Raw genomic sequence first — 14,582 nt, forward strand, 5'->3', positions numbered from 1 at the left:
ACCTGTACTCATATGTTCATTGCAGCATTATTTATACTAGGTATTATTTATACTAGCCAATATATGGAAACAATCTAAGTGTTCATCAACAGATGAAAAAATAATGAAATTGTGATATACTGTTGGCATTCCTTATCCATGGATTCTGCATCTGTGGATTCAACTAACTATAGATCAAAAATATTTGATAGGAAATGGATTGTTGTGTCTGTACTGAACATGTACAGACTTTTTAGTTTTTTGTCATTATTCCCTAAACAATACAGTATAACAACTATTTATATAGCATTTACACTGAATTAGGTATTAGAAGTAATCTAGAGATGATACTGGAGAATTACGTTGGTTATATGCAAATATACTATTTTATATCAGGGACTCGAGCATTCATGGATTTTGGTATTCTCGGGGAGTCCTAGAACCAATCCCCCATGGATACCAAAATCCATGCATTCTCAACTCCCATAGTTGGCCCTACAGAACCTGAGTATATGAAAAGTCAGCCTTTCCAATACTCAGGGTTTTGTATCCCTTGAATACTGTATTTTCAATCCATGTTTGGTTGAAAAAAATCCTCATAAAGGTGGACCCACACAGTTCAAACCTGTGCTGTTCAAGGATCAACTGTACAGTGGAATATTATTCAGCCTTAAAAATGGAGGAGACGGGCTGGGTGCAACTGCAATCCCAGCACTTTGGAAGGCCAAAGTGGGAGGATCACTTGAGCCTAGCAGTTTGAGACCAATCTGGGCAACATGACAAAACCCCATCTCTACAAAAAATACAAAAATTAACCAGGCATGGCGGTGTACACCTGTAGCCCCAGATACTCAGGAGGCTGAGGTGGGAGGGTCAATTGAGCCTGGAAGGTCGAGGCTGCAGTGAGGCATGATTGTGCCACTGCACTCCAGCCTGAGTGACAGAGCAAGACCTCATCTCAAAAAAAAAAAAAAAAAAAAAAAAAGGAGATGTAGGGCACAAAGTTGCAGTTATGTAGGATAAGTCTAGAGATTTAATGTACACTATGAGAATATGAGAACTATAGTTAATAATATTGTACTGTACACTGGAAATCTGCTAAGAGAGTAGATTTCAGGTACTCTTAACCTTTCTGCCCCACTCCATGGACAAAGGTAACTATGAGAGGTGATGCGTCTATTAATTTGCTTGACTGTAGCAATCATTTCACTAAGTACATATATAGCAAAACATCATGTTATCTACCTTAGATATAGACTTTTTTTTAAAAAAAAGAAATCTTTGAAATCACATGTATTTCAGAATTCAGAACTTATCAGATTTTAGAAATATGATCTATATATGTCATATATATCAAACATCCCCAAAATCAACACAGTAATATTTCTATAGAAAAATGAATGAAGTCACACTAATAAAATATAAGTCACCTCAAAAAAAAAAAAAATGGATTGCCCTTGGTGGGGTGGCTGCCATTTTGTTTCCCTCATATACTGGGTACTTCCAGGACAAAAGTGATGTGGGGAAAAAAGACATTTCCAAACACCACCTGCATCATCAATCTAAAAATAAAACCAGTAGCAGTGATGTCATTGCTAAAAATAATGCTTAGATGTACAATGACATTGTCAGGTAACTGGTCTGGGACCTCTGGGGCCCCAGCACCTTTCGACACCTCTGTGGAGCTGACTGCTTTCTGAGTGCGTCAAATTCTCCCCACCTCACTCCACCCAGCCTTTGCTGCCAGAGGCCGGGGCTGAACCTACTGAATCCAAAGAAAAGGGCTGGCTGTTCATAGGGAAAGCCTGGATTTAGAGCTTTCACCAAAGAATATGGACTTTTTATTTCAAGAACAGAATGTCTAACAGTGTTGCCAAGGAGAGGCTCTCCAGGACCTGTTTCAATGGTAAGTATCGAGCCTACTGTAATTAGCATATTAATAGCAGTTTGATTTCTAACGCCCTGTGAAACATCTCTCTAAATTTCCTCCCAAGACTATTTGCTTGGAGCTAATTACAGAACAAAGGCAGATCCCCGGCTGAGGACAGCAGAAGCCATCTCTCCCCATCTCTGCCTCCAACCAGCTGGAGTAAGTCTCCTGAGCAAGCAAATGGAGAAACAGGGGCTGTATCCCACCCCTGGCTCCCATTTCAGCCCGAACATTCTTTCCATGGTCTGGCATCCCAATTCCCAAAAAGTGAAAAGGGCATTTCATGTCCAGATGAACCCAAATCCCAGCAGAGAGGGCTTCTTCACATGAACAAGATTTGATCTCTGAACCAGTCCCCGGAACAACATTGGCAACCCAGAAAGGCTCCGCTGATTTTAAAGAACTCTCTGAACTTTTGATATTTCTGGCAACTGGCCAGCATACCCTCCTGAGATAAGAAGTGAAAAGCAAACCCAGGTCCTCAGGGGAGAGACAGGGAGGATGGAGCCCGGGTGGCCCGCAGTGCCCAGGTCCTACTCTTGCCCGTAAGCTGCACAGAACTTGGGCCTGGTCACCACCATACGGGGCTCTGCTGAGCTTAAATGACACCAATCCAGGATTCGGGTGGAAAGTGGGCTCTTGTTCTAATTGCACCAGAGGATGGCAGCTGGTGGAATGAGACTGGTTTGTACCAAGAGTGACTCTTGTTTTTTCAGAAGGGTTGATGAGATGGTGGTGGGCAGGGGCTGCCTTGGGCAGGTAACATAATCGCTGCAACTTTCCCCTCCAATTAAACACCAAATAAATGTGTTGAAGAAACCAAAACAGACCCAGGAGCTTATTGGGGCCACTCCAGAGGCAAGTCTGGTTAGAGGAGGCTTTTTCTTACCCACTCAACTGCAGTCTCCTTTACAGCTTCAACGGGAAGCAGTTCGATCTGCTGTAAGCACTTTGAGGGCAGGATGTTTGTCCTCCATTCACATATGCTGAGCACACAGTGGGCAGCCTCCCTAATAACCAGGGCCAGCCAATGAGATGCAAGGACAACTTGTTAGCTTTCCCTTCCAGAAAAGCTCCTTCAAGGGGCTCACTCATTGGGAGGAATGTACTTTTACCCTTTCCCTCTTATCTTTTTCTACTTCTTTGGAACAAGAATATTGTGGCTGGAGCTGTATCTGCCATCTTGGATCATGAGACACCTAGTGGAATCGAGAGATAAAAGCAGCCTAGGACCCCGATGACACAGAAGGGCCAACCCATGGCCTAACTCAAGATTTTATTTATATGAGGAAAAAGTGTTTAAGTCACTGTAATTCAAACCATCCAGCCAATAATTATGGGTATCTGACCCATGGGACATTCTACCTTACCACCCAAACTTCCCTTGCTAAAGCCTACCACTCAGTTGAGGCCACCACCCCTAGGAAGCTTTCCTGGATTACACTCTGCAGAGGGAAGGATCACTTTGTTATTTGATCAATTGCCATATAGCATAGTGGCTAAGAGTTCAGGATCGGGAGTTGACAGACCTGGATCCAAATCCAAGTTCCCTCACTTACTAGTCATGTGACCTTGGACGAATCATTTCACTTCTTTGAACTTTATGAGCTTTTATCAGCTGTCAGTTGGGACTACCATCTGACACTACCATTATCCAGGGTTCCTGCGGTCTGGATGAGGACAGGGGTAAAGCCCCTGGCAACCAATCAACACAAAATACACCTGAACTTATTTTTTCCAGATACCAGCCATTCATGAGCTGCTGTCATGGTTTTTACCTACCACCTTTAATAGTGTGTTAGTCCATCCTCACTCTGCTTGATAAAGACATACCCAAGACTGGGTAATTTATAAGGAAAAAGAGGTTTAATGGACTCACAGTTCCACATGGCTGGAGAGGCCTCACAATCATGGCAGAAGGGGAAAGGCACATCTTACATGGCGGCAGGCAAGAGAGAATGAGAGCCAAGTGAAAGGGGTTTTCCCTTATAAAACCATCAGATCTTGTGAGACTTATTCACTACCACAAGAACAGTAATGGAGAAACCACCCCCATGATTCAACTATCTCCCATCAGGTCCCTCCCACAACATGTGGGAATTATGGGAGCTACAATTCAAGACGAGACTTGGGTAGGGACACAGAGCCAAACCATATCAAAGGGTTACCACCATTATAGTATTTACTCAATATCTCTCTTTAACTTAGGTTGTAATTAACTGCCCCTCCTGTCTTTTTCCAACTTAGTCTTTCTAAGTAATAACATAATGGAATTACTGTTGCAGTGGCTGGATTTTTTCAATGACATACATTAAAATAAATGCATAACACATTCCATCCACTTCCTAACATGATTCTGACGTATTTAGGAATAAAATGCAGATGCCTCTTCCATTCCCTACTGACTAGGCTCCCTGAGGGTGGGGCCCAGGTTGCACTTATCTCTGTGATTAGCCCAGTATCTGCAACACAGACGGAGCCCATTGAATATCTGCCTAATGGGTGGGCAAACATTCTCCCACAGCCCTATCAGAGACCTGGACAGCAGGCCCAGCCAAATTCCATTCCAGCACATTCTGAGAGCTGTCCAAATTCTTCTGCTGTGCTGCGTGCATGTTCTATCAAACATTACACACTGGAAGTAGACTGTCAACAGAGGAGTCTGCAATTGTTTCCACAAACGTGTCCATGAAACTCAAACAGCTTTTGCTGTAATGGGATTTGATCCACTCCATGGCAGCCTGGCAAGATCTGAACTGAGCAGTGAAACGTGGCAAGGACTTCACAAAAAAGGGGTTCTTCTGGTTGCACCACTTTGACAGCTGAAAACATTCTTGTGAAATGTTTCCATCGGGAAGCACAAAGCAAGAGGTGGTGACATTCTGAAAACACCAGATCCCAAATAAAATGTGAGCTGTGACAAAGATGCTACAGGATCCAGCCTCGGTGTCAGAGACACTTTTGAGCAATGGAAAAGTTTTGATGGAAAATTGTGCACTTGGCCTGCTAAGAAGTAAGCAAGTAAAATGTTTCTTGGCAATATATTAAATGTTTTATTTGGCAAGTTCATGCCAACTCAGACTTGAAGGTAACTTACTTCTCCCACCACCTCTCCCTCCCATGGCTAAACGCCACACTGAAAAAATAAGACAGGTGTAGGCGGTAGCTGCTTGGGACCAGAGACTCCAGGACCCACATGTGAAAGGGGCTGGAGCTGGAGGGTCCCATCAGAGATGGCAGCTGGCACTGGCAGCAGGCCCATCCAGCAGTCATGGGCTGGGCCTCCAGCCCCATCCCAGCTTGCATCCCTACCCCATCCTGTGGCACATTCTGGCCATGAGCTGGTCACACCTGTGGTTAAGCTGTCGTGGCTCAGGCTTTGCCTATAAGTGGGTGACCAAGGCAATTTCTCAGAGCCTGGTCCATAAAACAAGAATGAAAACTTGGGCTCAGGGAGTGTGAAAGGTGCTTTGCAAGCTGCATGGCAGCACACACCTTCCACAGGCACCTCGGAGCAATAGCCATGGCAGGTGCCCACGTATGAGCAACCACCAAAGGCAGGTGGTGGTTCTGAGGATGATAGGAGGCCTTCCTCCTCTTCCTTCCTCAAGCGTAGGAAGTGGTGGCCACTGAATCAGTCCTGGATGGGAGATCCGTCTTTCACCATTCAGACCTAGCTGGGAAAAAAGCTGGCTGCTGGCTAATGACCCCAGAAAGGGCTGTCACCAGGCCTACAGAGAGGCAGACCCAATGCCCACCCCTCGACACCATCTCGAGGCCTGGTGAGCCATGTTCCCCACCCGCAGGCCCCAGGCCCTGAATGCACAGGCCCTCCCCTCCCACACAGGTCTTGGTTGGTGCCCATGGAGACCCCTTGGGGAGGTGTTATTTATTTGTCCCACAGTACAGGTGAGTAACTGCCTCCAAAGGCGTGAGGGCTTGCCCAAGGCCATCTAATGAGTAAGTGGAGGGGCAAAAGGAACTGAACCCATGCCTGCTTCCAAGGTACTGCTTTCCTTCCAGAACCACTGGACAGAGTCAGACAGAGAGCTGGACACAGCATCACCACGTACACCTTTCAAAGCCACGCCTCTGCCTTCAGCGGCTATCCTCCCTCTCTGCTTTTTTGTGACAATGAAGACGAGGAAACCCAGGCTTGGCCGACTGCAAATCCCGCCTCTCAGCCCCTCCCTGCCTCCCTCCCACGCTGACCACAGCACCCTCCTTCCTCCTGCCTCTTCTCCAGCAGGTCACTGGCCACGAGCTCTTCCCTGAAACAACAAATCCACAGTGTTTAACCTCTCCCTACTGGGAGCTCATTCTTTCAAATTCTGTTTTATGATGGCCACGGTGGGTGGGAGGAGGGCGGTGGGTGACGGAAGATTGCCTAACTCTCATTTCTTGCCAACATCTTATAAAGATGTCTCCTGCTGCTGGCCAGGACTTCAAGAGCGGCCCTCCTGTGGTGGTCGAGGGTATGAGCAGAGCGGCCCTGTCGCCTGGCCACCCCCAGCACTCCTATTTATACCTCTCAATGGAGCGATCTCCTTTTTTGGACAAGGACGGAGAAGAGCAAAGCAACAGTGCTGGCCTCCCGGTGCTCTAACTTGGGACACCTGGTCCCCCCAAAGCACTCACTGGTGACCCGCCTCAGCATGCTCTTGGCTGGTTCCTCCAGAATGGGGAGCTGCCAGCTGTGCCCGCCCAGCAAGCCCTGGCCTCTTCTGGGCTGGTTGTGGCACAGCCCATTCCCCGAGCCACACAGCATTGTCCTGCCTGAGTAGACCCACCTTCTAGAGCCCTGGAAGAAGGACATGTGCATTGCTGCCCAGCACACTGGACCACCAGAACCTATTCTGTTCTCATTCCTCAAGGTCTGCAGGATAGGTGCCCATATGTCCATTCTCCAGAGAGGAGGAACAAGGCTCAGACCTGCCCGCTTCCTAGGCCTAGCAGGGAGCTGCTTCTCCCCTTCGTTTCTAACGCACTGACTTACTCGTTGCCTGCTTACTTCCCAAAATGATCCACAGCATCTTCCAATAAAGGCACATGTTCAATTGTTCCATAAAAGACAAAGAACAGGAAACAAACAGCAAAAGAGGGAGGGGAAAATCAAACGAGCTCCCCCCAAGACATCAGATGAAAGAGAGCTTTGTTTTTGACATCAAACTGGGCTGTGGGCTTCCCAGCAGTTTGAAGAAAGAGGGACACATGTGGGTGGCCAGCGGTGGAAAGAAACTCAAAGCCAGGCCCCTGGACTCCTCATTAAGCCAACACACATAGCAAGCACCTACGGTGTGCAGCCACTGTGCTACACGCTGGGGCACTGGCGACTGAGACACTGCCCTGTCCTTGAGGGAGACAGAAAGGCCAGGACAATGATGGCGGATGAGAGAAGCCCACCTATGGGAGGTCACTCTGCCCCTCCTTCATGGAGAAGGAAAGGGTGGGGGGGGGGATCACTGGAGGAGAAAGGGACAAGTGGCGGCAGCCTCGGCATTCACCCCACTGCAACCATGGCAGGTGAGGCTCCCTTCTCTGCCTACCAAGCTGTCCCTGCCTCCCAGGGAAGGCTCAGTTCCCAGAAGAGCTCTTCCTAATTCAGAGATGACTATCTGAAGCAAGGCAGACATGCCTACTGGTCCAGCAAGTGGTTACTTCTCATGCAGGATGTGGGGGGGCCGGGAACCAGGCCTGGCTTAAGGCCCAGGGCTGGTAAGTGAGGACTGTGGTAGAATTCAGAGCATCTGGTTCCAGCCGGGGACACTCTCCACAACACCCCATTGCCGTCCCGGCCTTGTCTCCAGGTCAGAGTCATTTCCCTTGATATCTGTTGAGGTGGAAGGGTCCTAAGACAGCCAACACCTTGCCTTCAGGATACTTAGTCTGGTGATGGGTGTGCACACACACACATGCACGTGCATGCACATACACACAAACACGCCCATACTTGCAAACATACATGAACACATACAAACTTGCATGTATACACACGCAAACACATGCACACTCGCAAACGCACATGGACACAAACTTGCATGTGCACACACATGCACACTCACAAACATACACGGACACATACAAACTTGCATGTACACACATGCACACTCGCAAACATACGGACAGATACAAACTTGCATGTATACACACACACATGCACACTTGCAAACATACACAGACACATACAAACTTGCATGTGCACACACACACTGCACACACACACATACACAAAATACTGTGGTGTTTCATGAATGCCTGGCTGAGGACAATCTGTATCCCATCAATAAGAGAGAATTCCTGCAGACTCTTCTGGAAGGCCGAGAGGCAACAGAGTGCACGAACCCAGGCCCTCTCAGATAAGCCAGGTGCTGGCCACACCTCAGCCCTCAGGACTGAGCAGTCTAAGGAAATGGTTCCCAGAAATCGTAACCATATCTTGATGCCGGGGTGGAGAAAGTGAACTCAAAACACAGCAAATCAGTCTAATCTCCATAAGACTTACTTACATCCATTCCTAGGAGAAAGATTCTATCCAATGCCCTCCACCTGGGCCCGAGAGGAGGCCTGTCCAGCTCTGTCCTCAGAGGGGACCACTGTTGGAGGAAACTAACAAGAAAGGCCAGCTCAATCTGTTCAGCTTTCTGATCAACTGGTTCCTCCCGTTGCCTCTGCCGAGGCCTGGGGGACCCAGTGAGCAGGGAGGACTCCAGTCCCTGTAAGGTCCTCCTAGGAGGTCCAGGAGCCAGCTAGCCAGCCCTCTCTGATGGCATTCTGATGCAGACAGGTGGCACGTGCAGCTAGCAGAAGGCACCCAGCTTGCAGCTCCAGCCCACATGTCCCAGAGAGACCTCAGGCCACTCCCAGAGCAGCCGGCACTAACAGGCTCCAGGAACAGGCCTGAGGCATCACTGCAGCATCCCCCAAGCAGGAAGCCAGCTTCGGTATGAGTGGATTTAACCTCTATAAACCTGGCCCCATGGGGCTTTTTCTTTCCTGACCCAGTAAATGATAAATCTGACCTAGGAGATCATGATCAGTAAATAACTGAAGCAAATGCCGAAATCCTGTAGACTGTGGAGGTGTGAAGACAGGGCTGCCAGGCTAGGGGGTGAGCTATACCCGCTCCAGGGAGGAGCTGCCCCTAGGGCTGCACGGGCGTGCTCCGGGGGACCTCTCCTCGGCCCCGCTGTGGCGATGCTGCCTCATCATTCATTCCTCCTTCCCCTTCCTCACTGATTCCCTTGATTGCTCACTGGTTTTGTACACACTTCCGGGCTCCTGCAGAGCCCAGGCATTGTAACAGGGGCTAGGCTTACAAAGGTGGACTGATTCCCTTGATTGCTCACTGGTTTTGTACACACTTCCGGGCTCCTGCAGAGCCCAGGCATTGTAACAGGGGCTAGGCTTACAAAGGTGGAGGAGGCACACGCACCTTCTAGGAAAACAGACACCTGAGGCCTAGTCCTGCTCCCCATGGCAAGGGTTCCTTGGGAAGGTTTGGTAGGGACACAGGTGGAATGCTCTAGGGCCTTGGGGGAGGGGGTGGGTGGTTATTTGGGGGCAGGGATCCACTGACATTGGAGGTAAGGCTTGGCCAGGTGGAGAGGACAGAGGATGCAGCTGTAGCAAAGACCTAGAAGCAAGAAGAAAATCTGTTTTTTTCTGTTTATGCAGCTCAGAGAGGTTAAAAAAAAAAAAAGAGTCAAACAGCTCCTAAATAGAAGAGCAGAGATTTGACACCATAACTTGGAAAACACCCTATTACCCACCATGCTGCTGCTGGGTTTCCCCAAGGGCCTGAAGTCTGCCGGCAGGGTGGCGCGGAAGGAAAGTATATGGTGAAGGAACCATAGGCAGTGGACAGACCCTTGATATCTGCTAGGAGTGTCAAGTTTGATGACTTCAGAGAAGTCAAGAACCTTCTGAGTGTTAAGAACAGCAAGCAAGAAAGTCATATTAAATGGGAAGGAAGAAAAAAGATACCAGCTAGAAACAGAGGACCAACGAAGAGGCTACTGCACCAGTCCATGCAGGAAGACAAGTACCAAGGATGGAGAAGAGGGGACAGATCCAACCCATGGGAGAATTCTGAAGTTTCTATCCGGTGAGGCTGGGAAGCCCCTGTGGGAAACAGGGATCCAGGTAACGGATGAGTGGGAAGTTAACACTGCAGCTGGACTGCGGGGCTTGGAACCACTCCTCTCATGCTAAAGCCAAATGAGCACAAAACCTGCTGACCCGCCAACCCCCAAGAAACTGAGTCTGTGGCCGGGCGCGGTGGCTCACGCCTGTAATCCCAGCACTTTGGGAGGCCGAGGCAGGTGGATCACGAGGTCAGGAGATCGAGACCATCCTGGCTAACACGGTGAAATCCCGTCTCTACTAAAAATACAAAAAAGTAGCCAGGCGTGGTGGCGGGCGCCTGTAGTCTCAGCTACTCGGGAGGCTGAGGCAGGAGAATTGCTTGAACCCGGGAGGCGGAGGTTGCAGTGAGCCGAGATGGCGCCACTGCACTCCAGCCTGGGAGACAGAGTGAGATTCCATCTCAGAAAAAAAGAAAAAGAAAGGAAGGAGGGAGGGAGGGAGGAAGGGGAAGGAGGGAGGGAGGGAGGGAGGGAGGGAGGGAAGGAAGGAAGGAAGGAAGGAAGGAAGGAAGGAAGGAAGGAAGGAAGGAAGGAAGGAAGGAAGGAAGGAAGGGTGGGCCTTGTGGCTGGCTGGCTAAGGGAGGAGGCCAGGGAACTGCCAGGGGTGGGAAACTCCTTCTGCATCCCACACGCACATTCTGACCCCCATCAGCTCAGGTTATGAGAACTTCTCACCAACATAAGTCGCACCTGGAATATGCCTGACCTGATCTCTCGGGCTGGACGGCCCCACGCACAGCACAGGCAAAGAGACGGCCAGTGTGACATTCATGCCCATCTGCCACCTTCCAAAAGGCCCTGCAGGGGGAGGGGAAAGAGAGGACAGACAGCAGGGAAGCGAGAAACCATCCCCAAAAAGAGCAGGGAAGAGACAGGTGGGCAGCGGGAACAGCTGCCGGCTTGGAGAGCTCTGACAGGTGGTCCTGAAAGGCATCCTGTGACCGGGTGTCACAAAGAAAAACCTACTCTGAACTATCGCAAGGACAGAAAACCAAACACTGCATGTTCTCACTCATAGGTGGGAATTGAACAATGAGAACACTTGGACACAGGATGGGGAACATCACACACCAGGGCCTGTCGTGGGGTGGGGGGAGAGGGGAGGGCTAGCATTAGGAGATATACCTAATGTAAATGATGAGTTAATGGGTGCAGCACACCAACATGGCACGTGTATACATATGTAACAAACCCGCAGGTTGTGCACATGTACCCTAAAACTTAACCTAAAGTATAATCAAAAATAAATAAAAAATAAAAACACTGAAAAAAAATAAAATAAAATAAAACTGCTGCTAGGCCAAAAAAAAAAAACCATAAAAAATAAAAAAAGGATTTGTTACCCCCCACTCCCCCAAAAAAAAGAAAAAGAAAAAAGAAAAACCTGCTCTGGCCTCACGCTGCAGGAGACAGACGATCCAGCCGCTCCTGCCTCCCGTGGCGTTACCTGAGCCTTAGCGCTACCGTCATCATAAGTGGAGGCTGTTTATGGTACATCCCAAGTCCTGGGCTGGATACTTGAGAAACACTGTACACAGTGGGTTAATAAGAAGAATTTGGAGAAGGAGGAACTGCATCTCATATAGCCCGGAAGCCTAGCCTGCTCTGTCCATGGCTTCCCTTTGCTCTCTGCTCTCATCCTCAGGATGATTGCAGGCAGGGGCTATCAGAGATGAACATTCAATGGCTCCCTACTATCTGCGGGGCAAGGACCTCACCTTTCAGACAGGAGGCATGGCTGGTGTCCCTGGCCCAACCCAGCCTCCCCTGACCTTCTGCCTCATGACCTCTGCATAGAGCCCACCAAAGCAGAATACACCTCCTCTCCCGAACGTGCCCATATTGTTCCACGTCCACGGGGAAGGCATGGCCAACATGGAGGAAATCCACAACCAGCATGGCCTCGACTCAGGCCCAGGTGTGAATCCAGGCTCCACTTCCTTCAGAGCTCTGTGCCTGTGAGCAACTTACTAACCTCTCTGAGTCTCTGCATCCTCATCCCTAAAATAGGGGTGGGGAAGGCAGCACCTGCCCCACAGGGCTTTGTAGTGATTGGACGAGTGTGTGTCTATAAAGCACATAGCCTGGTGCCTGGCCCACAGTAAGCATCCAGGAAATGTTTGCTGGTTGAATAACGCTGAACCTGCTGACCCAAAAGTGTTCTCTCTCTCTCTCTCTCTCTCTCTCATCTATTCACTTGGCACCTTCCCTCCCACACAGATGTCTCTGTCCCCCTTCCCCACCCTGCCCCTGGGCTCTTGGTACTGAGGATGGACCTTGGCAGCCACCTGCCTTGCACACTTGCACAGGGCTGTCACCCAGTGTTGGCCTTCTGCCGTCTTCCCAACTAGGGAGAGCTTCCTAAGGAACTCAGCTGATCCCACATCCCTCCCCCAGCCCCACACTGGGACCCTCCACAGGATCTTGCCCAGGGTAAAAGCTGAATAGGGGCTCATGGCTGGGATTGGCTATCACCCCACACATTTGCCATGGCTGAGGACCCTCCTGCCTGGAGGCAGAGGGATGAATGAGATGAGGGCGTTGGGGGGTGCCTTTCAGGACCTCTAAGTCTGCTGAGAGTCAGTAAATAAAGATCTCAGGGGCAGGAATGGGGCTCAGGGAAAAGGGGTTACATAAAGGCCATAAATGTAGCCCAGCCTGAGCTGCCAAGAGCCACTTCTGAAAGCCGCTCCCCACCACCTGGCAGCACCCTGGCTCCCTGGCTCGGAAGAAGGAAGAAGGGCTTAACAGATAAATGAATGAATGAACAAACAGATAAACTTAAGCCGGCGGGACCTGGCAACCACCAAGCAGGCGGAACCAAGAAGCAAAGCTCTGCACCGCATGGGACAGTTGATGACAACCACGATGAAGAATGGCTGTGAGGATGAAGAGGAAGACGGGAAAGCGGCTGCTGCGTGAGCACTTGCTGCAGGCCAGACCCTACGCGGCCCTCCCCATGCAGGTCTTCACTGAATCCTTGCAACACTCCGGTTCCCATTTTGCAGATAAGGAAACTGGGGTTCAGGGAAATCTAATCACTTGCTCAAAGTCACAACCAGTAAGGAATACAGCCTGGATGAAACCCAGGTCCCTCTGACACTGGAGTTCATGTTCCTCACTGCTGTCTCCGTCCCAATCTAGCAGCGCTGGTTTGGTTTAGCAGCTCAATGGCTTTGTCCCAGCTGACCCACCACATGCCTCAGGATGTTCCAGCTGCTCAGCACTCCAAGGCTGTGGACACCCAAGCCTGACGACGGAGTCTTTTGGCAAAGCCATTCTCAGTGGCTTGCTCTGCCCCAAGCTGGGCTCAGCCAAGGCCTTTAGCAGAGTCATGCCTGTGCCCGTCGAACTCCGGCAGCCAGACGGGGCTGACATGACAGCTGTGCCGGTGGGATGTACTCCCCATAACTCTCCCACGCCTCCCCTTGAGGTCGGATAGGGGCCTGCAAAGGGAGAGAAAAGTGGGGTCACTGCCCTTGGCGGGAGGTGCAACTGAGAATCTCTCTCTAAACCGTTTCTGATGAAAGCAGCTACTTCGGAACTGACATGCGACAGCTGTTCTCAGTCCACATTTCCAGGACTCTTAAAAGAACTCAGAGAGAAAAATAAGACCCATCAGCAATCAGTCTAGCACTTGGGAAGATTGAGTGTTTTTCCATCTCCAGGGGAGAACAAAATATCTAAACAAGATTCTACAAGTGCCTGGTACAGGGTAGACACTCATGCTGGGTGCTGGCAAAACACAGTCAGGCAGACCCAGGCTCTACTCTCACAGAGCCCACAGCCAAATAGAAGACAAAGGTGAGTCATCAGACAACCACAGTGGGGCCAGTGGCAGCATGAGGGTGGGGAGCAAACCCTGACTAGGTGAGGTCACCAGGGAAGGCTTCCTGGAGTGACCTATGAAGCAGGGGACTAAGGTTGAGTTGATTACCAAGCAGGGTTAGGGAAGTGTATCCAGCAGAGGGAACAGCCTAGGCAAAGGCCTGGTGAAAAGAAGAAACATGAAGGAATGGCTAAGTCAGGAGATAAGCGGCAGGGGTGAAGCTGAAGCAGTCAGCAAGGGTGGAGAGGCCGGGCCTGGTCAGCTTCAGCAAGACCTCTGGACTCTGTCCTGACAGCAGTGGAAAGCTACTGAAGCAGGTGGTGGCGAGAGCAGACTGACATTTCAGAAAGAGCCTCCTGGCTGCTGCATGGAGCTTGGTTGGAAGTGGGTACGCCTGGAGGGGGCAAGGAGCTGACACAGGAGTTCAGGCAGGGACAAGGATCAAGTGGAAATGGTGGAGATGGGGCGAGAGGGGCAGACTAGGAGATACTGTGGAGGCCGAGGCACCTGGACCTGGAGAGGGACTGGACGCTGCACTGGGCCAAGTGCCACACGGCAGGGCAGAGGGGACGGGCAGCTCTGGGCAGCTAGAGGAAGCTGGTGATGTTCACCAGGATCAGAGACAGAACAGCTTTACAAGAAAGGGTCACAGTTTCCCCAAAGAAGACAGGAAAACTACTCTGGCCATTTGTCCAACCAA

General features: G+C 50.1%; 1 protein-coding gene across 1 annotated transcript in view; it reads right to left on the minus strand.

The window, feature by feature from the left end:
- Positions 1 to 14,582, minus strand: part of GRK5 (G protein-coupled receptor kinase 5) — a 246,783-nt gene that overhangs the window by 98,395 nt on the left and 133,806 nt on the right. The gene's annotated exons all lie outside the window — the stretch shown is intronic.

Source organism: Nomascus leucogenys, chromosome 3 (genome assembly GCF_006542625.1).
Source record: "Nomascus leucogenys isolate Asia chromosome 3, Asia_NLE_v1, whole genome shotgun sequence".
Taxonomy (NCBI): domain Eukaryota; kingdom Metazoa; phylum Chordata; class Mammalia; order Primates; family Hylobatidae; genus Nomascus; species Nomascus leucogenys.